This window comes from Protopterus annectens, chromosome 6.part1, assembly GCF_019279795.1.
Source record: "Protopterus annectens isolate FY-2018-M chromosome 6.part1, PAN1.0, whole genome shotgun sequence".
In the NCBI taxonomy this organism is placed as follows: Eukaryota; Metazoa; Chordata; order Ceratodontiformes; family Protopteridae; genus Protopterus; species Protopterus annectens.
In genome coordinates this window covers 576334987-576360929 of record NC_056738.1, presented here as the reverse complement: position 1 = coordinate 576360929, position 25943 = coordinate 576334987, and the positions used below count along the sequence as shown (strand labels likewise).

The following is a 25943-nucleotide window of genomic DNA, read 5'->3' as shown; positions in this document are numbered from 1 at the left end:
CCTCTGCCTCTGGTGGTATGCCTTCAGGGCAGATGGAGCCGATGAGGTAGAAGCTTGGCTTCTCAGCTCTGTCTGCTTACTTCTGTCTGGGACATTCTGCCTTTGAGGTAGTGGAGAGAGTGTTCTCCCCTTTGGCTGGATGGATGCTCTCTCTCCCCTTGGATCTCTCTTCAGGATCTCATGTGTGTCTGCACCTTGAGCCTCAACATTCGACTCCACAGGGATAGCCAGCTCAACCTCTCTAGTGTTCCCAGCTGGTTTCACCATTTCTTCTGATATGTCTCCAGAGCATTCCACTGAGGGAATATCTTAGAGAAAGTGCAAAAGGAGGCACTTGGATTCCCTTCAAGAATCTGTCGCTGAAGATGCCTATTTCAGCGAAGGGGAAGGATCCCCAAGATTACCACTGAAGATGTCTCATTTGGAGACATACTAGAGATCCTTTAAAGAAAGGGATGGTTGGTCCTCCCACAATCCTTCTCCGGAGGGATCAGTATTCCTGGAGGCGTTTTAGATCTGGCCCGTTTACCTCTAGGGTTACTCCACCCACTGATGACCTCATTAATTTGATCTCTAAGCAGGTATGGAAGGAGCCTGACTCAGCTGAACCTATCCCAAAGAGACCAAAGCACATTCTGGCACTACTGGCAGGAGGGGAGTTTTGGAGTAAGGGGGCACCTGTGAATGCCATGGTTGTGGCAGCGGCCACTAAGAAGGAACTTGCAGAACAAAGTTCCACTGTCCACCCCCCCTAACAGGGAGCTAGGACTTTGGACAGATTTGGGAAGAGGGTCTATGCTTCAGCAACCTTCGCTGTTAGATCATTGAACTGTTTGGCACATTTTACTAGGTTGCAAAGAGATTTGATAAAAGAACTGTCCAGATCTTTTTTTCGGGGACCAGTACTGCTGAGACTGTGGCTTCTGTGACCTCACAGTTGGCAGCCATACAGTCCATTTCAAACTTGTCTGTGAGGCTTATCTCTCATGCAGCTGAGGGTGTCTCAAGGGTAGCAGGTTCAGGCATCTTAATTAGGAGGCATGCCTGGATGCGCTTGTGACTTTGCGGAGCTTGCCAAGTCCTCTTTCGTCAATGCCTCCTTTGACGGAATTGACCCCAAAGTGAAGGGGACACACTCCAGGTGTGAAAAAGGTAGAAAGACTTAACAGATTTGGTTCCCATTTCTTTGGCCTCATTTACTTTATCCACCTTGGATTCTGGATCTGTTTCCAGACTTCCTGTCTCACCCAACAGGCATGATTCACTCAGATATCTCAAACCTAAAGCTGACGGCATGCTTTCTCCACTTCTGTTAATAGCCAAACAACCTATGCTGTCATCTCCTATCCGTCATGTACTTTTATCTTCCCATAAAGCTTTGACAGAAGTAAATGGAAGAGATGTGTTTTTTGGGTGCATTAGAAACATATTGACCCTTTTTCAGCCCCTGTACAGTGTCCTTGACTTTTTGGCAACAATTTTCAATGAAGGAGCTAGTTCCTCAACCATTAGAGTTCATTTGGCAGCAATCTCTAACTTCCACATTGGATTTGGGAATTCTTCCCTTGCTTCATGTAAGCTTTGTAAGGCCTTCTTGAGAGGCACTCTTCTGTTGATACTACCTTATAAAGACCATACTACAGCATGGGACTTAAATTTAGTACTGCATTCCTTAATTCATTCCCCTTTTGAATCTCAGCAGAATGTGATCTTAAATTCCTGACCTGGAAAACTGTCTTTCAAGTTGCCATTACCTCAGCCAGAAGAGTTTCTGAACTTCAAGCATTGTCCTCTAAACCTACCTACTTGATTTTTTATTGGGATAGAGTAACATTATGAGCCCACCCTTCTTTCCTTCCTAAGGTGGTGTCAGAATCTAATATCAACCAGTCCATTAATCTGCCTGTTTTCTTTCTGAAATTTGAAAATAATGGAGAGCACATGTAGCACTTGTTAGACGTTCATAGACAATTATGTTTCTACTTGCATAGTTGATCAGGTTTTCTGATTTCTTTTATTCTATCTGTCTCCTTTGCGGATTCCAAAGTAGGTAAATAAGTTACAAAGTAACTTTGGCAAGATGGCTTACCAACTGTATATCTTTTGTCTACAGTAAATTGGGTATCTCATTACCAAAACTTTTAAGCCCACTCAACTAGACCCATGGCAGCTTGTCAGTATTTTTATCCAGGCATTCGATGGACGATATATGTGCAGGTGAAACTTGGGTAATCCCCATACCTTTGTTACTCATTACAAACTAGATCTGGTCTTGGGTGGAAGTGCAACCTTTGGTTCAACCGTGCTCATCTGGGATTTCAGGTAGCTGGAGACTGTGTCCCATTAGTTGAGGAATGAATGAAAATTGATAACGTTTGGTAAAAAGGATGTCCTTCATGGATGCATCTGCAGTCATAACAGCTGGGTTGTCCTGTCGTCAGGCAGCCCCGGCGTCATCTCTGTTGGACTTCGGGTATAAAGGCATCAGCCGACGCCATCTTCCTCAGTCTTTCTTGGGCGTGGGCAAGCAGGCAGCTGTGTCGCAAAGTGCGGTCGGTCGGATCCAGAGATTTTTACTCTTTCTTGCCTCAGCCGATGTCAGAAAAGTTAATAATTGTTTAACCTGTGGGAAACAAATACCTCATAAAGATTTCCATTCTTACTGTCTGCCTTGTTTAGGCCCAGCCCCACGTAGCAGCCTGTTCGCCTGTGCTTCCTTCAACCGGAGTTTGCAGAACAGTTTTGGTTCTGACTTTGCTTACATTATGTCGCCGGAACCTCCGACTACACTTTCTGCCAAAAATCGACCCTCAAGTCCGGTCCTTCCGGCAGCTGAAAGAACTTAAGCAAAGCGAGTGTCTGGTTTTCGGCGAAAACTGATATAGGTACAGCCGAATCTATCTCTACACTTGAGGCCCCTGCTACAAATATTGAATCGGCCTCTGAAACTTTACCCACTGACTTATCAGACACCATTCCCTGGATGTCTCTACCCCAGCACGTGGTGCTGCTAGGCCTCCAGCTGCCATGTCCATTAAGGCCTGCAGCCAAGTCTACCAAATTAGTGCCTGTTAAACCACCCTCAACCAGGCCCACTTCCAGTTCTCAAATGCTCACCTTGGCAGAAGATTTGATTTCTTTAATTAGAGGATCTCAACCTCACCCAGACAGGGCCTCTCAGCCCCCAGATAAGAGACCTAGGGCAGAGCCCTGAGCCAGTGTCCTCTGATGATTCTGCAGATGAATCAGACATTACTGACCAGCCAGAGGCTCCTTTTTCTAATTTTGAGGATTCTGATGCTGAAGAATCCATTCCAGCTGCTTCCCTCCTGAAGAATTCTCCTTTGGGAAACCTTGCATGCCATGCGAGAGCAGTTCCAATGGCAGCAACAAGAATTCTCAGATTCGAAAAGACTTAGAACCTTTCTGCACCTTCCACAGCACAGGCCCTTAGCTATACCTCCTGTTCTTTCTGTGGTAGATGACGCTTTTAATGATGTCTGCTCTGCTCCAGACTCATTACCCCAGCCCCTGCCAAACCAGACAGATTTTACAGGGTGCCTGACACTCATCACCACCTTTACAAGGCCCCTTGCAGACCCAGAAACTATATCCCAGGGTCCCAAGGCAGTTGCGACCATAGCTAAAAACCCTACTCCTCCTGAAAGGGAAGCAAGGTCATTAGACAGATGGGGTAAAAAAGTATACACTTCAGCTACTCTCTCAGCTAGAGCTTTAAACTGCCAGTTTCACATGATACAATACCAAGAGTTTATGCTTGATCAGTTAACTAAAAATTAACCACTGATGAAGCTCTTGACAAGAAATATGTATTAGAAATGGTAAATAACATACAACAGGTTAGTAACCATTCCTTAAAATGTGGCTATGATGCACTGGAGGCTTCATTTAGATCAGCCATGACTGGCACAGTGATAAGAAGGCATGCATGGCTAAAGGAGCAAGCTCTACCAGATCATGTTAAAGCTAAATTGTTAGATGCTCCTATGGATAAGACAAGTTTGTTTGGTGCACCTGCCCAGCAGGTTATGAAGAAAATGGAAGAAAAGGCAAAATCAGTTCAAACTGTTAAAGAATTCCTGCAGGTTCAACCCCCAAGGTTTAGCAGGAACTGGCCTGCCAAGAATTGGTCCTTTCCTGACTCCACAAGATTTCAAAGGGGAAACCAAACCAGAGGAAGTGCCTACAGAGGACGACAGTGGCAAGGTAACAACAGAGCCACAGACACAGCCACTGCCACTACTTCAACACAGCCACAGTGACTTACTCCTAAAACCGCTACCCTAGAGCAAATAGCAGCCTCCACTAAAGCGAAGGTTAACTTTATTTGCAAAGAACTGGCACCACATAACAAAAGACAAGTGCAAATCAAAAACAGAAGCTTTACAACAGATAATGGAGTTAGCAAACATGAGAGACTGTTCCTAGTTCCAAGAAAGGAAAAAGTTGGACCTGTCCACCTTGAATACATACATCATTGTCCCAAAATTCAAAATGCTGACCCTACAGCAACTTCTTCCCATGCTGGGCAAGGAGTGTTGGCTGGTAACTCTAGATCTCAAGGAGGCATACCTGCACGTCCCTATTCGACCAATCTGCAGAAGATACCTCAGATTTCTTGCAGGATCAGAGCATTATCAATTCTCAGCATTGCCTTTTGGCTTATCTCTACTGCCCAGAGTATTCACAAAATGCCTGGCATCAAATTCATATTTACCCATACCTGACAACAAAAGCAAGTTGACAACAGATTTGCAAAGGGTCATTTACTTGCTACAAGCATTGGGATACACAGTCAATCTACAAAAGTCAAGACTGATACCATCCCAAACAAGGACATTCTTGGGAGCGGAATTGGACACAGTCAGACAGATGGCATTCCTAACTACAGAATAACAAAAGAACTCCCTCTTTACTTAACAAAGCTGAACAAATTAACAGCAAGAAAAGTTCTGCAGGCCTTGGGCTTCATGGCATCATGCATAATTTTGGTTCCATTTGCCAGGCTACATATGAGAAAACTACATTTATGGTCCCAACACAGACACAGCCTCAAACAGAAATCTCACTAATTCCATGCTTAAAACAGGAGTTCAGGCCTTCCCTTTCACAGATGTCAAGCAAGCCAGAGCATTACAACAGATGCTTCAGACCTAGGATGGGGGGCCCACATGCTGGACAAATGCGTGCAAGGATTGTGGACTCAGGATCAACTTCACCTGCACATCAACCTAAAAGAAATGCTGGCTGTAAAACTGGCTATCCAAAAGTTCAGACCATTTCTCAGAGGGCCAGCTGTTGATAAGGACAGACAACACCACAGTCATGTGGTACATCAACAAACAGGGAGGCACTCATTCATACCCCTATGCAGAATGACTTTGGAACTGTGGACCCTGGCACTCAGCTACAACATCCAGCTGCAAGCAAGATTTGTACCAGGAAAACATTTTAAGCAGGACCACATCAGATGCTCAGGACATCTTCAGGACCATTACAAAGAAGTGGGGAATGCCTCAGATAGATCTATTTGCATTTCCTCACAATCACCAACTCAAAAAATTCTGCACAAGGACATTCCACCCACTAGCATGGAAAGTGGATTCGCTCTCCTTCAGCTGGAAGGGCCTAACAGTTTATGCATTCCCACCTCCCCTTGATACACAAAGTACTCCTAAAATCAAGGAAGAACATCCAAGGATAATCCTGATAGCTCCAAACTGGCCAAGACAACACTGGTATCCACTACTAAGGAGCTTGTCTCGAACAATATTGATGCCTTTGATGCTAACTCAGAACAACTTCAGCACCATACATCCAAACCTGAAAACCTTACAACTGACTGCATGGAACACCACATAGCAGCAGCAAATCAGGAACTATCCCGAAGAGTTAAAGACATTATTCTAGACCTTCAGAAAGAACTAACGCTGGAAAATGGAAAAGGTTTGCCAGTTGGAGTTCTGAAAGAGGAAAAGATGTGTCAAACATAGATATACCTAACATCCTGGAGTATCTGGCGAACTTCTCCATTCAGGCCTGTCCTACTCCTCCATCAAGATACATGCATCAGCTATTTCAGCAGAATACAGCTTTGATCCACCTGTTTTTTCACCCTCTGCTCAGACAATTTCTCAGAGGAATCAAGAATGTAAAACCTCCAAGAAAACCACCATTACCAGCTTGGGACTTAAGTTGACACTATCACCCTTTGAGCCAGCAGCAACAGCAGACTTACAACACCTGTCATGGAAAACTGCTTTCCTACTGGCAATTACCTCAGCAAGGAGGGTTTCAGAACTACAGGCATGGCAGTGCAACCTTCCTAATCTTCCACCAAGATAGAGTATCCATGAGGACTAATCGGTGGTATCCAGAGTGTCTTTAAACCAGGCAATCCACCTACCTACCTTCTTTCCCAACCCACAAAACAGAGGGGAAAGAATACTGCATACCTTGGATGTACATAGACAGCACAGCTACTACTTGGACAGAACCAAAAAATGGATAGGAAATTGCATACGATTCTGTTACTCTTCCATGGAAAACCAATTCCACAGCCACTACCACAGCCTTCTTACGAGGAGTGGCACCTCCGTACATTACATTTGCATTACACATTTGCCTCTATATTCCAGATCCACTCAGGGTTTGGGGTTTTTGTACTGCATACTGCATATCCTAAACACACCACCCATATCATCTCCTCCCTCCTCCCCTAGGGTATTATGTTACAGTCCGTTATGACTGCAGAGATGCACATGATGGACATATAGTACAGTTTTGTACCTACCATAAATGTAGATGTCCGAACTGGGATAGCATCTGCAGTCAGGATTACTCCCTCCTTCCCTCTGAGGGAGGGCTCTTCTGCAACAGGGGGGCAAAATGAATGAAGAAGATGGCTGCTGATGCCCCGAAGTACAACAGAGAACAGAGATGACGTCGGATGAAGAGCGACATCAGCCGAAGCCGGACCGGGACTGGATCCGGCCGACTGACGGGCTGCCTGGCGACAGGACAACCCAGCTGTTATGACTGCATTATGTACTTAGCATAATGTTCGATCTGTGTTGTCTGTTTTCATTCTTTCTCAACTCCTCACCCACCAATCCCCATCCTTTGTTATTATGGATTTCTAGAAAAACAAATGTTTATAAAGACACAAGTGCGTCTTATGGTGAGCTCCAGATAATGGCTTCAATATTAAATTAATATTCTTACGTTGTCATCTAGCAAACAAGATCTGAGGTATGTTACGGGTTGGTGCATTGTGAGTAGGGAGGAGCTTGAGAGCTTTTAGGTGACAGTGAGCTATAGTAATGGCCGATTCAGATCCGATCTCGTATCCAGACCCAATAGTTGAGGAAGAATGAAAATTGATAACACAGATGGAACGTTTCCAGACCCAATAGTTGAGGAAGAATGAAAATTGATAACACAGATGGAACGTTATGGTATGTACATAACTTTTTTTCATTTGCACACAAAGCCCACTTAACCTTCCTAGTGTGCCCAGTTCCTTACTTCTTAGATAAAGTTCTGTTTACCAGCAAATTCCCCCACTAGCACCCTGGAAGACTTTTGTTGTGCTATGTCTGCCTTCAGGAAGATGTTTTTATTCCTTCTGTCATATAATTAATTCTATGGCTCCTAAGCTGTGCACTTCATAGGTTTACATTTGTCTCTTTCTTTTTTGTTCCAAGTGTGTTAAGATAACACATACTTACCTACTTGAGTTCCAAGTTCTATTTTTAAGTTTTAAAATTTTAATTGGACCCACCCATTCTTGTTTTCAGTCTTTTGGAGTGTGCTTACCTACTTTTCCTAATCGCCCTTATCTGATGCAGGCTGTGCTTCATTTCTGATGCCTTCTAACTGGCTGCTTTCTGCCTTTGGCCTTGTGCCACTGATGCACACAGTAATACAGGTCACACTATACCAGTTGCCTTTATCTGAGGCATAATGACTTGAATAGGGAATGAAACATTTTATCTTCTTTAATTGAGACTCAAAGTATTGCAACTAATGCACATAAACTTTACCAAGAAGAAGATAGAAGGCATTGCAGGTCACGCAGCCCCCCACAACAAAAGCCTTTCTCCATTTCTTGGAGATAGCATTACTGATGACTTATAGGATTATAGGGTTGAAGCCCTGGCTGTGACACAGTTGCCAGGGGAACCAGCATGGTGATAGGGCTGAGTAGTGATGAACTAGTTTTCTGCTTACCTCTCTCAGGATGGACATGCGGGGGAGGCATGTTATCCTGTTGGCTGTGTAGACCAGGGACATCAACACAGCCTGGTAGGCTTACAGGCTGGGACTTGGAAGGGCATGTCACTGCACAGGCAGGATTTTTTCCCTTGTATTGCCATATTACATGCTGAGACCCAGTGCCCGTAAAACGTGTATTCAGGAAAATAAGACCTGTACCTGCACAGTCAGTAGCCAACTACAGTGTGATGCTTTGTTTGAAGTACCCTCACATCTGTAGGCACAAGAAATTTATAGACCACATAGCTGAATGCCTATTTCTGTCTGGAAGGTAAGGCCCACATGATGAAGGGATACATTTGGGGTGTTCCCCAAAACATGGTGATCTTGGAAGACAAGTGAAGAAAAGTGGGAATATTGGGTTTTCTACAGTTCATTGGAGTAAGATTACTCATATTTCACTTGTGTTGATCTAAGGGCTGGAAAAGTTACCTTTCTGTTGAAGATGGGTTTCCCAAAATTAAATACAAATCAGTTTTCTTTGCTGTCGGACTGCATTTCCCAGTGTTGGAGACGCATTGTTTAGACAACCAGTTCCAAGATGGCTGCATCTGGTAGAAAGTGAAGAATTCTATCATGCAGCTATCTCTTGAGTGTTGGATGTCACTCCCAAGGGTATGGGAGTCTTTTGGGCCTGGAGAAGACTTCATATTTTTTTAAATTTTTCCAAATCTTTTGGGTTTCTAATATTATGATGGGAATGGACCCCTTTCTTAAGTCGAAGTACGATTAAAGTTCATGAAATTAGTGTTTCAACCTTTGATGTCAGCCAAAAGTGCTCTTTGCAGCACCCGCAATGTGCCCATTAATGACTCCTTCTGCAATTCGTATGAAGTTACATGGATTGGTAACATATCTACGATTTGTAGATTCTTTTTTTATAAGACTCGTTACTCCTACTACTATTGGAACTATCTGGGTATCTTCCACATTGCTCACGTTTCTGCCTGCAGATCCTCATATTTTATTACTTTATGTCTCTCTCTACGCAAGACACTGTAGTCACTGGGTGTGTCACTTTCAATGATCAATGCTACTCTTGGTCTTCTTTTCTTGGACCACTATATTCGGTTTTCTAGCATCTGTCATTTGAACTGTTGGTAACAGGTGATCCCATGTGATATAAACGTCATCATTTTCTATAATGCTTTGTGGCTCATGTTTCCATTGTTTTTCAGCCACTTCAATACCATAATGTTTGCACAATCCCCAATGCAACAGTCTTGCTATATTATTATGCCTTTCGGTATACAGTCCTTCCACCATTAGTATGTTCAACCAGTGACAAGGTGTGCGACTGTTTCCAATTCGGTTTTGTAAAACTTACATTTGTCTGTTTCTCCCACATGTTCAATGGACTTTATAAACCAGCGTGTACGTAGCCTACTATCTTGGGCTGCTAATATTAACCTTTCATCATTTGGTTTGAATTCTCCTCTCCTTAACCATTCTTGTGTTTCTTTCCTGATCAACATGAGGTTCTTCCAGAAGTTTTCTATACTTGCAACTATATTTATGCTTTTTCCACATTTCTTCTCATCTGGTCCTTCACATTATATTCTTTCTTTTGTTTTTTTTTAGCACATTCAGTTGCTGACTGATTTTTATCTACTTCTGGTTTGATTTCCATTGCTGATTGATGACAATATGCGTATGCTAAATTAAGCAGAGAGGTCATCTTAGATTTATTCTCCTCATGTTTCAAAACTTTCACTATATTTGGATCTTGTGAGGTCAGTAGATGTGTGGAGTCCCACAATTGCAGATCTATACATGTAATCAATTTCAAGGAGGCCCATCCCTCCTTCAGAACAGGGAATATATAGTCATAGTGTACACTGACTTTTATAAATCATTTGGTGAGCATGAAGCATCCTTCTTGTTTTCCTAACACGTTTTGGGGCCAGTCAATCACTTCAAAACTGTAAGTTAGGACAGGAAGAGCAGATTGGTTTATAGCTTGGATTTTGTCCCTAGATGTCAGTATTTTTTCAGAATTAATTTGTCTTTTAAAGTATTTCTTACTAAGTTTTATTCGCATTTGTTTAGTTTTATTGTTGATTCTTCATCAATTCCCAAATATTTATACACTCCCCCTTGCTCAAGTTCTTTTATATCACATTCTTGTCCCGAACTAATGCTTTCCTGGTGCTGCAGTTTTCCTGCTTTAAAGGTTGCTTTTGCACACTTATCAAGACCAAATGTCATTCTTATATCATTTGAAAAAGTTTTGACAGCCTGCAGCTGTGCTTTCAGTTCCTTATCTGAAGCGCTATACAGTTTTAAATCAATGACAAGAGAAGATGAGAAGTCTTTACACTTTGTTGTTTTTTAGGAGCCAAATTGTAGTCATGGCCTAAGCTGTTAAGTAAACAGGTTAATGGCAGGGCAGAATAGCACCGGTGACAGTTAGCCTGGAATATCCCCCTTTGAATTTTTACCCTGGGATAATAATCTGTCCTTTATTATGGCTTAATTGCAAAGTGGTGTGCCACCGTTTCATGGTCACTGTAATGTAGCCAATCAGTGTAGGGTGTATCTTATACATTTTTAAGCACTCTTATCCGTGAATGTGGGATAACTGTGTGCACTGAAATATGTTGTGGAAGGTGCAGAGTTCCATTCATTCCTCATATCTGAGAAGGAAATGTTATGTTTGTATTCTCTGCATTTAGACATACATGGTCAAGGTGGTTATGGGATACTGCCAAGGCTGTGTCTGTCCTCATGCTAGCAATTTTCTTGGACAGGGATATCAGGGTGCAGCCAAGATCTGGCATGCATCCAGTTTGTGAACATAAAGGAAGCATTGTTGTTCTTTGAAGATGATGACTCATCCTTAGTTGTGGATGAGTCTTACTCCCAGCATGCAGTGCAACACATCATTCTCAAGTGTTAAGTGCTTAGGATGAAAATCATGAGCGCCAAAGAAGTCATGGCTGTCTATTGGAAAAGAGTGGATTGGTCTCTGAGGGTGGGGTAGAGCAATGTTGAATACTTTAGATATCTTGAAGTCCTGTTCATTAGTGAAGGCAGATGGGGATTGGGAGACTGGTTTTACCAGCAGGTGTGGGCAGAGACAGCAGTGTTGTAGACTGTTTTGGTGAAGGACGATGCAAGTCCTAGAATTACTACTCAGTCTGTTCAACAGCCTGTGTCCTATCCTCTGCTGTGTTTGTGCGCTTTGGATAGCGATCAAGAGAATGAAATCACAGATAGAGTTGGCTAAAATGTGTCCGAGACTGCTAGGAAGTCTTCCTGTCAAGTGCTGTATGCTTTCAAGGAACTGTTTTTTATTTTGGGTAGAGAAGTGCCGGATGTGTATGATTTATTCACCAGTTATTCCATGGTCACGGTGCATGCAAGTTTAGTCAGTTGTATAATTTATGCACCATTTATTCCATGGTCATGGTGCATGCTTCAGCTGTTAATGCATATCATAGCCTTTTAGAGGGTAGGGATGTGAACCGCTATTGACTGGATCTTCATCCTCTTTTGAAGAAACCCTCGCATCTGTAGGATTTTAACTTAGTTTAACTTCATGATTGACACATTTGTTTATTCACTATTTGAGCCTGGAAGACTGGTAACACTGAAAACAATGAAGTGTTTAGCAAAGCATGCCTTCTGGTGGCCTTTACCCCCTTGTGAAGGTTCATGGAACTTCAATTACTTGTGTAGGAAACCTTATTTGGAATTCTCATTGATTGGGAATCCCTCAGGAGGAAATAACTTGCATTTGGTAGAACAAAACTGTCCTGATTAACAAAGGAATACTTCTATTAATTACTAAGAGAGAGCTCTTGTCTGAGAATAAAATAGTTAGAGGGATTAGTATGTAGCATTTACAGTTTCATCTGGCTGTTTCCAAATACCACAACAAGCTATTGCTTAATAGGTCATAATATCTGCCATAGTGCCAGCATGGCTATTTACAGTTAGATGACAACTGTGTAAATGTCTCTAGTATAGGAATAATGAGCGAGTCTTACATGGATGGTTCGACAGAGCATGCAGTTTGGACAGTGCTGGTTTAACTTAGTGTTTTACACATTTCAGTGTTAAAAAAAGCGTAGTGTGTGCTCCCTTCACATGTGGATTCAGACATCACTTGTGCATAGCTCATTAGAGGTTTCCCTTTGTCATATAGTGCGCAAAAGAAAGTTTGTGTTGCACTTTGTACTTGTAGATGTTGCAGAAGATTAAAATACGTTTAAACTTATTGTACAAAATTTGTGCTTCTGTTAACTTCGGTCTGTCTGTACTTAGACTCTCTGCTGTCAGTTAGATGTACCAGTACTATGTGTGGTAAATATTATGAGATTCTCTTCTTTTCAGGTCAGTGGTTCATGTAACTCTAAACTGTGCATAATGATGTGTTTTTTACTGTACTGCTATCAAGGCACATCTTTACTTTGTTTTGATCTGTAGTAACCTGTGACTGGGATTTGTACCAGCACACTCATGCTTGTGTCCTTAAAGAATACGCATCATGTAGAATGTTTCTTTGAGTTTGATTTACATAATTTGTTAATGTAAACCTTCATAAAGCTCAGAACGCTTAATTAAAAAGACCACATTTTGTTTATATATCGTGTAGCTGTAGATGTGAAGTTTATTCTCACTGATGGGTTCGGAGCCGATCCTCTGCTCCGACACGGCCGATAGCAAGCTCAAGGTTTTCCAGTAGCTCGTGACCAGCCCCTTATCCTACAATGCACTGCTGGAATTACCTCAGACCTAGTTTGCCGCGGCAAGAGAGATCACGGTGATCCAGCTAGCTCTGACCATTTTAGAAACAAATCATTACCAGTTTCGAGCCCTGCCCTTTGGTCTCACTTAAGCCCCCAGAGTGTTCACCAAATGTATGGCAGTGGTCACGGCTCACCTGAGGCATCTAGGATTCCAGGTGTTTCCATACGTAGATGATTGGCTCCTCACCGCTACCACCAGGCATCAATCGACTCAGGCAACACAATACACTCTGACACTCTGCCATCAATTAGGCATTACGATCAACTTCGAAAAGTCTGCCTTATCGCCATCTCAGCATACCATTTTTATAGGAGCAGAGTTAGATACCTCATCCACCACTCTACGTCTCCCTTTCAAAAGAGTCTCTCTTCTCCGCCAAAATCTCACCTCACTGGCGTCAAAAAACAAAGCTACAGCAGCGGAGGTATTGAAAGTACTGGGTTTGATGGCGGCAGTAATCCTGGCTATACCACTCGCAAGGATGCATATGCGAATCCTTCAGTGGCTCCTCTTCGCTCAGTGGTCTTACTAGAAACTACCAATGCACCACATGATTCTTATCATGGATTCTTGCAGGAGAGACCTTCGGTGGTGGTTGACGTCTCTTCATGTTACAATAGGAAGACCCTTTGTCCCCCCGCAGTAGCCACTGTGACCACGGACGCTTCCCTGATATGGTGCTGGGGGGGGGGCATTTTCAGGGAAAGACTGCCCAAGGCACATGGACAGATCAAGAATCACATCTGCACATCAATGTTCTAGAGCTGAGAGCGGTACTTCTAGCATTGCAGTACTTTCAGGACTCTCTCCCTCTAGGGACTATTGCAATTCAGACCGACAACATATCAGTAGTCTGGTACTTGAACAAGCAAGGCAGAACCAAGTCTTACCCCCTTTGTCGAGAAGCCCTCAGGGTTTGGCAATGGGCTGTGTCGTCCCAGCGTTTTCTGTTAGCAACGCACATCCCGGGGAAATCCAGTGTCATAGCAGACAAGCTAAGCAGGGCAATATTACTCCCTCACGAGTGGGCTCTCAAACAACAGGTTGCGGAGTTGATTTTCCGCAATTGGGGCCAACCTTGCTGCGACCTTTTTGCCAGCCACTTCAATTCAAAATGCAGAAGCTACTTTGCCCTGATACCACCTCCGGGTCATCCCCCGAGAGATCGACTGATACACGATTGGCCCCCAGGTCTCCTTTATGCATTTCCACCCTTCCCATTAATACCCAGATTTTTACAGATAGCAAAATCGCTGGGAAGGAAGGTTATACGCATAGCCCCCTACTGGCCTCGACAGATTTGGTTTCCGTTTCTCCACCATCTGTTGGAGGATCCATGGATCCTGGACCCAGTTCCGGACCTTCTGACGCACCTGTCAGGGGACCTCCATCCTTCACTGCAGTCCCTGAAACTGACTGCTTGGCTAATCCACTTCCCCTAATTGCCAGGCTTCATTCAATTTCAGAAGATACAAGACAGATTCTCTTGTCTTCTCACAAGCCATCTACCAGGAAACTATATGGCAGTAAATGGAAAAGGTTCTCAATTTGGGCCAACGCACAGAACATTGAGCCTTTTCGAGCTCCACTATCTTCCATTTTGGAATTTTTGACAAAAATTTTTAAGGAAGGGGCAGCAGCTGCTACAGTTCGAGTTCAGTTAGCTGCTATCTCAAATTTTCACTTTGGTCTTGATGGCTCAAATATTATGAGCCATAAATTATCCAAAACCTTCCTTAAAAGCGTTCTTCATATGAGACCTCCGATCAAAATTCCCTTTTCTCCCTGGAATTTAAACCTTATGCTGTCTTAACTTATTCTTCCTCCCTTTGAACCAGCTTTTTCTTGTGCTTTAGAATTCTTATCTTGGAAAACAATTTTTCTTGTGGCCATTACGTCTGCCCGCAGAGTGTCAGAACTTCAAGCATTATCCATCAGTCCACCCTACATGATCTTCCATGGTGATAGAGTATCTCTCAGAACAAACCCCTCATTTTTACCTAAAGTCTGTTCTGAGTCAAATATCAATCAGGTCATTGAGCTACCAGTCTTCTTCCCCAACCACTCTAACAAATTGGAATATATGCTGCACAAACTTGATGCTCACAGACAGCTCAGATTTTATCTTGACAGAACTAAGGATATTAGGAAATCAGATCAACTTTTTGTATCCTTTTCAGAAGCAAGAAAAGGCAATCCAGTGGCTAAAACAACCTTATCTAAATGGTTATCCGATTGTATATCCTTTGTGTATGAAAATGCAAACATGCCTTTAACGCACAAACCAAAAGCTCATTCTACCAGAGCTGTCTCTACCTCTTCTGCTTTTCAAGCTAAATTGCCCCTTGATGATATTTGCGCTGCAGTTACTTGGTCTAAGCCTCATACCTTTATCACACATTACAAAGTAGATAAGGCTTCTAGGGACAGGTCTTCCTTTGGTTCTACAGTACTGAAGAACATACTCCCATGAGCCACCCAGGGTTGAGAGTGCTAGGGATGCTACCCATCAGTGAGAATGAACGGCGAGATTTAACAACTTCACATATAGAAGTTATGTACTTACCATAGCATTCCATGTGAGTTGTTTATCTCGCCTTTATTCTCATGTCCCTCCCTCCTTCCCCCTCCTGGTTGACTGTTGACTTAAAGGCTAGTGCCATCCTGGTTATTCAATATTTCTTCTTTCCCTTTGGGAACTGTTCTTCGTAGATATATATAAGAGAGTATGTATGGGTTGTATATATGCATATATATGTATAGACTATTATTCGCAGCAAACAAGATTTGAGGTCATTCCAGCAGTGCATTGTGGGATAAGGGGCTGGTCTCGAGCTACTGGAAAACTTTGAGCTTGCTATCGGCCGTGTCGGAGCAGAGGATCGGCTCCGAACCCATCAGTGAGAATAAAGGCAAGATAAACAACTCACATGGAATGTCATGGTAAGTACATAACGTCTATTTTTTCTAGTATGTACCCGTATGAGTGACTGTTTTAATTTCCCTGCCGATAGCATGTACAGAAAGACTGTAACATAACTGCTTTTGTTCAATTTCTTCCTGCTTGTAGGATGCTACACAGTCATTTTAATATTTCATAGTGTAGGCATTTTACTTAAGATAACATCATGTTTCCCCTGTAGATTTTGTTGCAGTAGTTTTTTTTTTCCTCTTCTCGTAACATTCTAATGCATTATTCCCCTTAATTTTTGGGAGGATTCTTCCCTTGTACTTGATTTATATAGTTTTGGACACTGTTTTTTTGTCTGTCCAGTATGGCAAGTTAAGTAATGAACTATGTTCCAGTAGGACTCATTTTAAATGCAGCATAAATCTAGTTAAACTGATATGTCAGTTACACACTTTGCTGTTTTAACTGAATCTACAGTCTAGCCTTGTTTAAGGAGTAAATATCTTTGTGTAATCTTTAGAGATTTTAGTTGTAATTCAGGAAGGCTTTTAGTTTGTGTTATATTGTATATTTTCATTAATTCTAAAACTAGAATGCTTTCTGCTCTAATAATTTCTGTGTGATAGTCCAGTTAGCCCTTTCCAAGTCCGTTGACTGCATCCTCCCACATTAAAAAGTTCACCTGTTATTAACGCACTGTGGTTGATTCCGACTTTAGCATCTGCAGGTTTAGAAGTGCGAGTGAAAAATGCAGTAAAAAAATCATAATATTCTAATTCTGTCTATCTGCAACCCCCCTTTTTTCCCCTAGGATACCATCATGGATCAGTGTATTTCCTGGAATATTTATATGCATAATACAGGAACAGCTGTTTGCTGTGGCATTAAAGGTTGTTAGGAATACTTTGGAATTTGAAGTAAAGGGACGCTGTACAATATACCATTGCTATTTGGTGGGAGATGTAAAAAGTTGGACTTTTGCTAATGATCCATAAATTGATATGCTATTATCTATTGGAGGAGAAAGATGTAGCTTACTAATTCATGTGAGCGAGTTGTTTTCTATTTTTTCAAAAACGATTTGTTTCGCAACTTCTACTTTAGATCCTTGTGTGAGATGGTAACACTATCTCAAACTTCCAGAATAATGTTTAGACTGCCAGTGAGCTTAATTTATTAAAAACTGTATAAAATGCATCTAAAGCCTGTTCAGCCAACCTCTTCAGTGATTGCCTACATTATCAGATTTTTTGAAAGCATGCCTATGCGGTTGTTTAGCCGTTTTCCATTAACTTTCGATAGACTTTCAGAACCACAGTATTGACCCCATTCCCCAGTTTTAACCTTATTCATTAGTTACTTCATATTTTTTGTCCTTATTCAAATTTCCATCAAACTTGACTTTTTTTTGTCTTTTTGTAACTTCTAAGAATGTCATTAAACAGTATATTCCAGGAATTAATATCTGGTATTTGACATGTGTGAGATAAAGTGGGAAAAGGTCATTTGGATGAAAAATGTCTATCTACATTCCAGGTAAAGGGAGGTAGATTTAACTTTTAAATTACAATAGACCCAGTCAGCTCAAACTGTGCTGATCATACAATGTAGTCAGAGCTCTTAGCTGTCCCACTTTTGAAATAATATTTGTATTTTCGGACCTGATTTACCCTTGCAAAGGATGCCCATTTTTTGGAAGTATGTCCATATTTTCAGGCTTGATTTATCCTTTTACGCAATTTTTGGAATCACCCTCATCCTGTGTGATTTTTCTTATGCTGTTTAGTGCACAGAAAACTACACTACATGAAGAACGAACTACGACAACAGTAATTTAAAAAAAGGGAACACACATATTAACATCTTCCTTTTTCAAAAGCAAAAAAATATTAATGTGCGTGGTAGAATTTTGCAGTACACTTCCTTAAAGCCTTGAAAGTTTAGACTGTCTCTGTGATAATGTGCTTGTATTTTGCATTGTTTTTGTCACTCTGTTTTTTTTTTCCGACATGCGTTTCTGAGTAATATTCCACAGTTTTACTGGAAGCAAGAAAAGCTATGTGCTATTTGGTATTCAGATTTTATGATAACTATATGTCCAGATTTTTGGCTGGGTGCACCTACTTTTTTAAGGGCCTTTGTTCCTGTCTTCAGTGTCTGCAGGTTGAGAGGTATGAGTGTAGTCAGTCATAGATACCTGTAAATTCACCCCAGGTCAAGCCATTCTGTGAGCTTTGGGATTGTGTACTTTGAACCTGTGAACCCATTTAATAATCTCTTAGCTGACATATTTTATTTAAAATAATTGCATATACCTTCCTATGCTTGTAAGATAAAGACTTAAATGATCCCTGACCATGTTATATGCTCCAATTTATTGTAAATTTTAACTAGTTGTATTCAGAGTTCAACTCAAGGAACTAATATGTTTTTATATATTGTCTGAATAGACCATGCTTAAAGCAGCAGTCCCTTGTACTGTATATATTGCCACCCGCGCTTTTCCTATTTTATTTGTGGTATCACCTAGATGGCATTGTCAAAAGTTTTCTGAGGTTTCAGGATTGCCCCTGAACTAGTTAATTATTCCGTGTTCTTCATGGGACAGAAATGAGGGGAGAAAAGAGTCTTTTTACACTCTGGATATGCACAGTCCACTCCGCTTTCACTTGAAATGACATGCAGTTTCAAGACGCACTGTTGCTGTTTGTCCTCATTGCATCGTGAGGTAATGTAAGAACAGTTGAAAGCAGTCACTTTCCAAGTGGATTGACAACTGCATTATCTTTTGCCAGCAGATTCAGAATTTCCATTGGCTAATGATGTAGTCAAAGCTAACTCCAGTACAGGAGTAGTTGATTCCAGTCTTGCTACAACAATGCCTGCATTAAAGGTATTTGTGAAGTTGCTACATACCCCTTCAGCAGACAGTCAAGGATTTCTTGCAGGTCCAGCCTCCAAGGTTTAGTAGGAACTGGCCTTCCAAGAATTGGTCCTTTCCAGACACCTCCAGAGCCCAGAGAGGCAGGAATAGGCGCTCAAGAGGCAGGGGTCAATCCAGAGGTGCCTACAGGGGACGTCAATGGCAGGCTAACAACCAGCGAGGTACTGCCACAGATACAGCCACCACCGCTTCCACAGGACAATCACAGTGACTTGGCTCTGGCACCGCCTACCAGGGAACAACTAGAAGCACCCTTAGGCGGAAAGCTAGCCTTATTTTCAGTAAACTGGCACTACATCACAGGAGACAAATCGGACAATAGACCAAGGTTACAGGTTTCACTTCCATACTTTACCAAGGAAGAGAGGAATGCCAAACCTACCTCCAAATCGGAAAACAGAAGCTCTACAACAAATAAATCACTTACTAAGGATGAGAGCTATAGAAAGGGTACCGTTTATGGAACAAGGGCAAGGATTTTACTCCAGGCTATTCCTGGTACCAAGAAAAGAAAATCAATGGAGACCTATTCTAGACCTGTCCGCTCTAAACACATACCTCATTGTTCCAAAATTCAAAATGCTGACCCTACAGCAGCTTCTTCCCATGCTGGGCAAGGAGTCTTGGCTGGTAACTCTAGATCTCAAGGAGGCATACCTGCACGTCCCCATACGACCAAATTGCAGAAGATACCTCAGATTTCTTGCAGGATCAGAGCATTATCAATTCTCAGCATTGCCCTTTGGCTTATCTACTGCGCCCAGAGTATTCACGAAATGCCTGGCATCAGTAATGGCTCATTGCAGGCTTCAGGAATTCAAATTTACCCTTACCTGGACGACTGCCTGTTACAAGCGGACAACAAAAACAAATTAACAAAAGATTTGGAAAAGGTCATTCATCTACTGCAAGCCCTGGGATACACAGTCAATATAAAAAAGTCAAGGCTGATACCATCCCAAAGGATAACCTTCTTGGGTGCAGAGCTGGACACATCAAACCAAATGGCATTCCTAACAGTAGAAAAACAGAAGCACCTCCTCTCTACTTCATGGCATTAACAAAGCAGAACCAGCTAACAGCAAGAAAAGTCCTGCAAGCCCTGGGTTACATGGCATCCTGCATAATATTGATTCCACATGCCAGACTACATATGAGAAAGTTACAGTGGTACCTAAGGAATTTATGGTCTCAGCACAAGCACAGCCCAGAAACCCGAATTCCAATAATTCCATGCCTGAAGCAAGAATTCCAATGGTGGGCTCAGGCCTGTCAATCAAACAAAGGACTGCCCTTCCACAGACCTCAACCAAGCCAGACCATCACAACAGACGCCTCAGACCTCGGTTGGGGGGCACACATGTTGGACAAGTGCATACAAGGCTTATGGACTCAAGACCAGCGGCACCTACACATAAATCAAAAGGAGATGCTGGCAGTAAAACTGGCAATTCAGACATTCAGACCATTTCTTCGACAGGGTCAATTGCGGATAAGAACGGACAACACCACAGTTATGTGGTACATCAACAAACAGGAAGGCACGCATTCATATCCTCTATGCCGGATGGCAATGGACCTCTGGAATGTGGCCCTGAGCTTCAACATTCAGTTACAAGCAATATTTGTACCAGGAAAAGAAAATATACTAGCAGACATCCTAAGCAGAACTACCACGGATGCCCACGAATGGATGCTGCATCCAGACATCTTCAAAACCATTACAGGGAAATGGGGACTACCAGAAATAGACTTATTTGCATCCCCACACAACCACCAATTGAAAAAATTCTGCACGAGGGCATACCACCCACTCTGCTTGGAAGGTGGACTCTATCTTCTGTTGGAAAACCTGACAGCATATGCATTCCCACCTCTTCCTTTGATGCACAAGGTGCTATTGAAGATCAAAGAAGACCGTCCAAGGATCATCCTGATAGCTCCAGACTGGCCGCGGCAGCATTGGTACCCATTACTGAGGAGTATGTCTCGGGAACAAATATGGCCTCTGCCCCTAGTTCCCTTACTGTTAACACAGAACAACTTCAAAACCCTGCATCCAAACCTAAAAACACTGCAGCTGGCTGCCTGGAACATTGCATAGGACAAAATAACCCAGATTTATCTCAAAGGGTTAAAGACATTATCTTGAAGGCTTGCAGACCATCAACAAGAAAAAATTATTCAGCAAAATGGAAAAGATATCTCATTTGGAGTGCAGCAAAAGGAGAAAATGTGTCACTGGTAAACATAGCTAACATCCTGGAATACTTGGCAGAACTCTTCCACAATGGCCTGTCCTATTCTTCCATTAAGATTCATGCATCAGCTATTTCAGCAGAATACAACATGGACCCTCCAGTCTTCTCACATCCTCTGCTCAGGCAGTTTCTGAGAGGAATTAAAAATGTAAAGCCACCTAGGAAGCCACCATTGCCCACATGGGACTTGAACTTTGTGCTAGAAAAGTTGACACTCCCTCCTTTCGAGCCAGCAGCAACAGCAGAATTACAGTACTTATCATGGAAAACTGCTTTCCTGCTTGCAATCACTTCAGCAAGAAGGGTTTCTGAACTACAGGCATTAATGGCAGTACAGCCCTTCCTTATCTTCCATCAAGATAGTGTCCATGAGAACTAATCCTACTTTTATGCCAAAGGTGGTCTCCAGGGTATCTTTAAACCAAGCTATCCACCTGCCCACATTCTTCCCCAACCCACAGAACAAGGGAGAAAGACTGTTACATACCTTGGATGTACATAGACAATTGCGTTACTACCTGGACAGGACCAAGAGCAATAGAAAAACTGACCAGCTACTGGTAGCATATGCAACAGGAATGGAAGGAAAAGCAATTTCAAAACAGACAATCTCTAAGTGGATAGGAAATTGCATTAGATTTTGTTACTCTTACCATGGGAAGAAAACTCCAGAAAACATCAGACCTCACTCTACAAGGGCTACAGCCACTACCACAGCATTTTTACGAGGAGTGGCTACCAAAGACATTTTAGAGGCTGCTACTTGAGCTCCGTGCATACATTTGCCAAGCATTATAATCTACCCTTATACTCCAGATCCCGAGCAGGTTTTGCCACTGCTGTTTTGCAAGGGATCTTAACTACACCATAATCTTATTGCTCCTCCTCCCCCAGTTTGGCTATGGTATTCTACCCATTTGTAAGGACTGCAGATGCATCCTTGAAGGACATAGTACAGTTTTGTACCTCCCATAAATGTAGATGTCCGAGAGGCATGCATCTGCAGTCAGGATTACCCTCCCTCCTTCCCCTCTGAGGTACTCCTAGGGTATTTGCCCATCTTCTAGCTAGCTGGGGGAATCTATTATGGTGTATTTGTTTGTATATATGTATATACATGTTTATTTTTATTTGCCCTTTCTTATTTGGAAACCTTTGCAATTATCCAAATTTAGCCTTCCTAGAGGGCACCTGGCATCTGGGGCAAGAAACACTGAGGAAAATGGCGTCGGCTGATACCTTTATACCCGAAGAACTGCAGCTATGACGTCGGGTGAAGTGCGACATCAGCCGAGGCCAGACCCAGACTTTGGAATCTGGCCGACCGAAGGGCTGCCTGACAACAGGACAACCCATTTGTAAGGACTGCAGATGCATGCCTCTCGGACATCTACATTTATGGTAGGTACAAAACTGTACTATATATATATAAGAGAGTATGTATGGGTTGTATATATGTATAGACTATTATTCGCAGCAAACAAGATTTGAGGTAATTCCAGCAGTGCATTGTGGGATAAGGGGCTGGTCTCGAGCTACTGGAAAACTTTGAGCTTGCTATTGGCCGTGTCGGAGCAGAGGATTGGCTCCGAACCCATCAGTGAGAATAAAGGCGAGATAAACAACTCACATGGAACATTATGGTAAGTACTTAACGTCTATTTTTTCTAGTATGTACCCGTATGAATGACTGTTTTAATTTCCCTGCCGATAGCATGTACAGAAAGACTGTAACATAACTGCTTTTGTTCAATTTCTTCCTGCTTGTAGGATGCTACACAGTCATTTTAATATTTCATAGTGTAGGCATTTTTACTTAAGATAACATCATGTTTCCCCTGTAGATTTTGTTGCAGTCGTTTTTTTTTTCCTCTTCTCGTAACATTCTAATGCATTATTCCCCTTAATTTTTGGGAGGATTCTTCCCTTGTACTTGATTTATATAGTTTTGGACACTGTTTTTTTTGTCTGTCCAGTATGGCAAGTTAAGTAATGAACTATGTTCCAGTAGGACTCATTTTAAATGCAGCATAAATCTAGTTAAACTGATATGTCAGTTACACACTTTGCTGTTTTAACTGAATCTACAGTCTAGCCTTGTTTAAGGAGTAAATATCTTTGTGTAATCTTTAGAGATTTTAGTTGTAATTCAGGAAGGCTTTTAGTTTGTGTTATATTGTATATTTTCATTAATTCTAAAACTAGAATGCTTTCTGCTCTAATAATTTCTGTGTGATAGTCCAGTTAGCCCTTTCCAAGTCCGTTGACTGCATCCTCCCACATTAAAAAGTTCACCTGTTATTAACGCACTGTGGTTGATTCCGACTTTAGCATCTGCAGGTTTAGAAGTGTGAGTGAAAAATGCAGTAAAAAAAATCATAATATTCTAATTCTATCTGCAACCCCCCTTTTTTTCCCCTAGGATACCATCATGGATCAGTGTATTTCCTGGAATATTTATATGCATAATACAGGAACAGCTGTTTGCTGTGGCATTAAAGGTTGTTAGGAATACTTTGGAATTTGAAGTAAAGGGACGCTGTACAATATACCATTGCTATTTGGTGGGAGATGTAAAAAGTTGGAGTTTTGCTGATCCATAAATTGATATGCTATTATCTATTGGAGGAGAAAGATGTAGCTTACTAATTCATGTGAGCGAGTTGTTTTCTATTTTTTCAAAAACGATTTGTTTCGCAACTTCTACTTTAGATCCTTGTGTGAGATGGTAACACTATCTCAAACTTCCAGAATAATGTTTAGACTGCCAATGAGCTTAATTTATTAAAAACTGTATAAAATGCATCTAAAGCCTGTTCAGCCAACCTCTTCAGTGATTGCCTACATTATCAGATTTTTTGAAAGCATGCCTATGCGGTTGTTTAGCCGTTTTCCATTAACTTTCGATAGACTTTCAGAACCACAGTATTGACCCCATTCCCCAGTTTTAACCTTATTCATTAGTTACTTCATATTTTTTTTTCCTTATTCAAATTTCCATCAAACTTGACTTTTTTTGTCTTTTTGTAACTTCTAAGAATGTCATTAAACAGTATATTCCAGGAATTAATATCTGGTATTTGACATATGTGAGATAAAGTGGGAAAAGGTCATTTGGATGAAAAATGTCTATCTACATTCCAAGTAAAGGGAGGTAGATTTAACTTTTAAATTACAATAGACCCAGTCAGCTCAAACTGTGCTGATCATACAATGTAGTCAGAGCTCTTAGCTGTCCCACTTTTGAAAGAATATTTGTATTTTCGGACCTGATTTACCCTTGCAAAGGATGCCCATTTTTGGAAGTATGTCCATATTTTCAGGCTTGATTTATCCCTTTACGCAATTTTCGGAATCACCCTCATCCTGTGTGATTTTTCTTATGCTGTTTAGTGCACAGAAAACTACACTACATGAAGAACGAACTACGACAACAGTAATTTAAAAAAAGGGAACACACATATTAACATCTTCCTTTTTCAGAAGCAAAAAAATATTAATGTGCGTGGTAGAATTTTGCAGTACACTTCCTTAAAGCCTTGAAAGTTTAGACTGTCTCTGTCATAATGTGCTTGTATTTTGCATTGTTTTTGTCACTCTGTTTTTTTTTTCCGACATGCGTTTCTGAGTAATATTCCACAGTTTTACTGGAAGCAAGAAAAGCTATGTGCTATTTGGTATTCAGATTTTATGATAACTATATGTCCAGATTTTTGGCTGGGTGCACCTACTTTTTTAAGGGCCTTTGTTCCTGTCTTCAGTGTCTGCAGGTTGAGAGGTATGAGTGTAGTCAGTCATAGATACCTGTAAATTCACCCCAGGTCAAGCCATTCTGTGAGCTTTGGGATTGTGTACTTTGAACCTGTGAACCCATTTAATAATCTCTTAGCTGACATATTTTATTTAAAATAATTGCATATACCTTCCTATGCTTGTAAGATAAAGACTTAAATGATCCCTGACCATGTTATATGCTCCAATTTATTGTAAATTTTAACTAGTTGTATTCAGAGTTCAACTCAAGGAACTAATATGTTTTTATATATTGTCTGAATAGACCATGCTTAAAGCAGCAGTCCCTTGTACTGTATATATTGCCACCTGCGTTTTCCTATTTTATTTGTGGTATCACTCAGATGGCATTGTCAAAAGTTTTCTTCTGAGGTTTCAGGATTGCCCCTGAACTAGTTAATTATTCCGTGTTCTTCATGGGACAGAAATGAGGGGAGAAAAGAGTCTTTTACACTCTGGATATGCACAGTCCACTCCGCTTTCACTTGAAATGACATGCAGTTTCAAGACGACTGTTAAGCTGTTTGTCCTCATTGCATCGTGAGGTAATGTAAGAACAGTTGAAAGCAGTCACTTTCCAAGTGGATTGACAACTGCATTATCTTTTGCCAGCAGATTCAGAATTTCCATTGGCTAATGATGTAGTCAAAGCTAACTCCAGTACAGGAGTAGTTGATTCCAGTCTTTGCTACAACAATGCCTGCATTAAAGGTATTTGTGAAGTTGCTACATACCCCTTCAGCAGACACAGCTTTGGGGCTTGACCTTATGTGGTATTACAGAAGGCCAGGACGTAGCTTTCTGAGTTGTGTGCTTGGTAGTTCTGTGGCTTTTCCTACCCTGGCAGTTACTGCGTTTGTGATTCAGCCCAGGCAATGACCCCTCAGTGAGAATCCCTAGTATGGCAGACGTACTTTTTTAAGGTACTGAGAGAAGCATATGGTAGCCCTGTTAGGCCTGTCTGCTATTTTCTGACAGCAAG

General features: G+C 41.7%; 1 protein-coding gene across 1 annotated transcript in view; it reads left to right on the top strand.

The window, feature by feature from the left end:
- LOC122805677 (glycogen phosphorylase, muscle form) overlaps positions 1-25943 on the top strand; it is a 761024-nt gene that overhangs the window by 283339 nt on the left and 451742 nt on the right. The window lies entirely within an intron of this gene.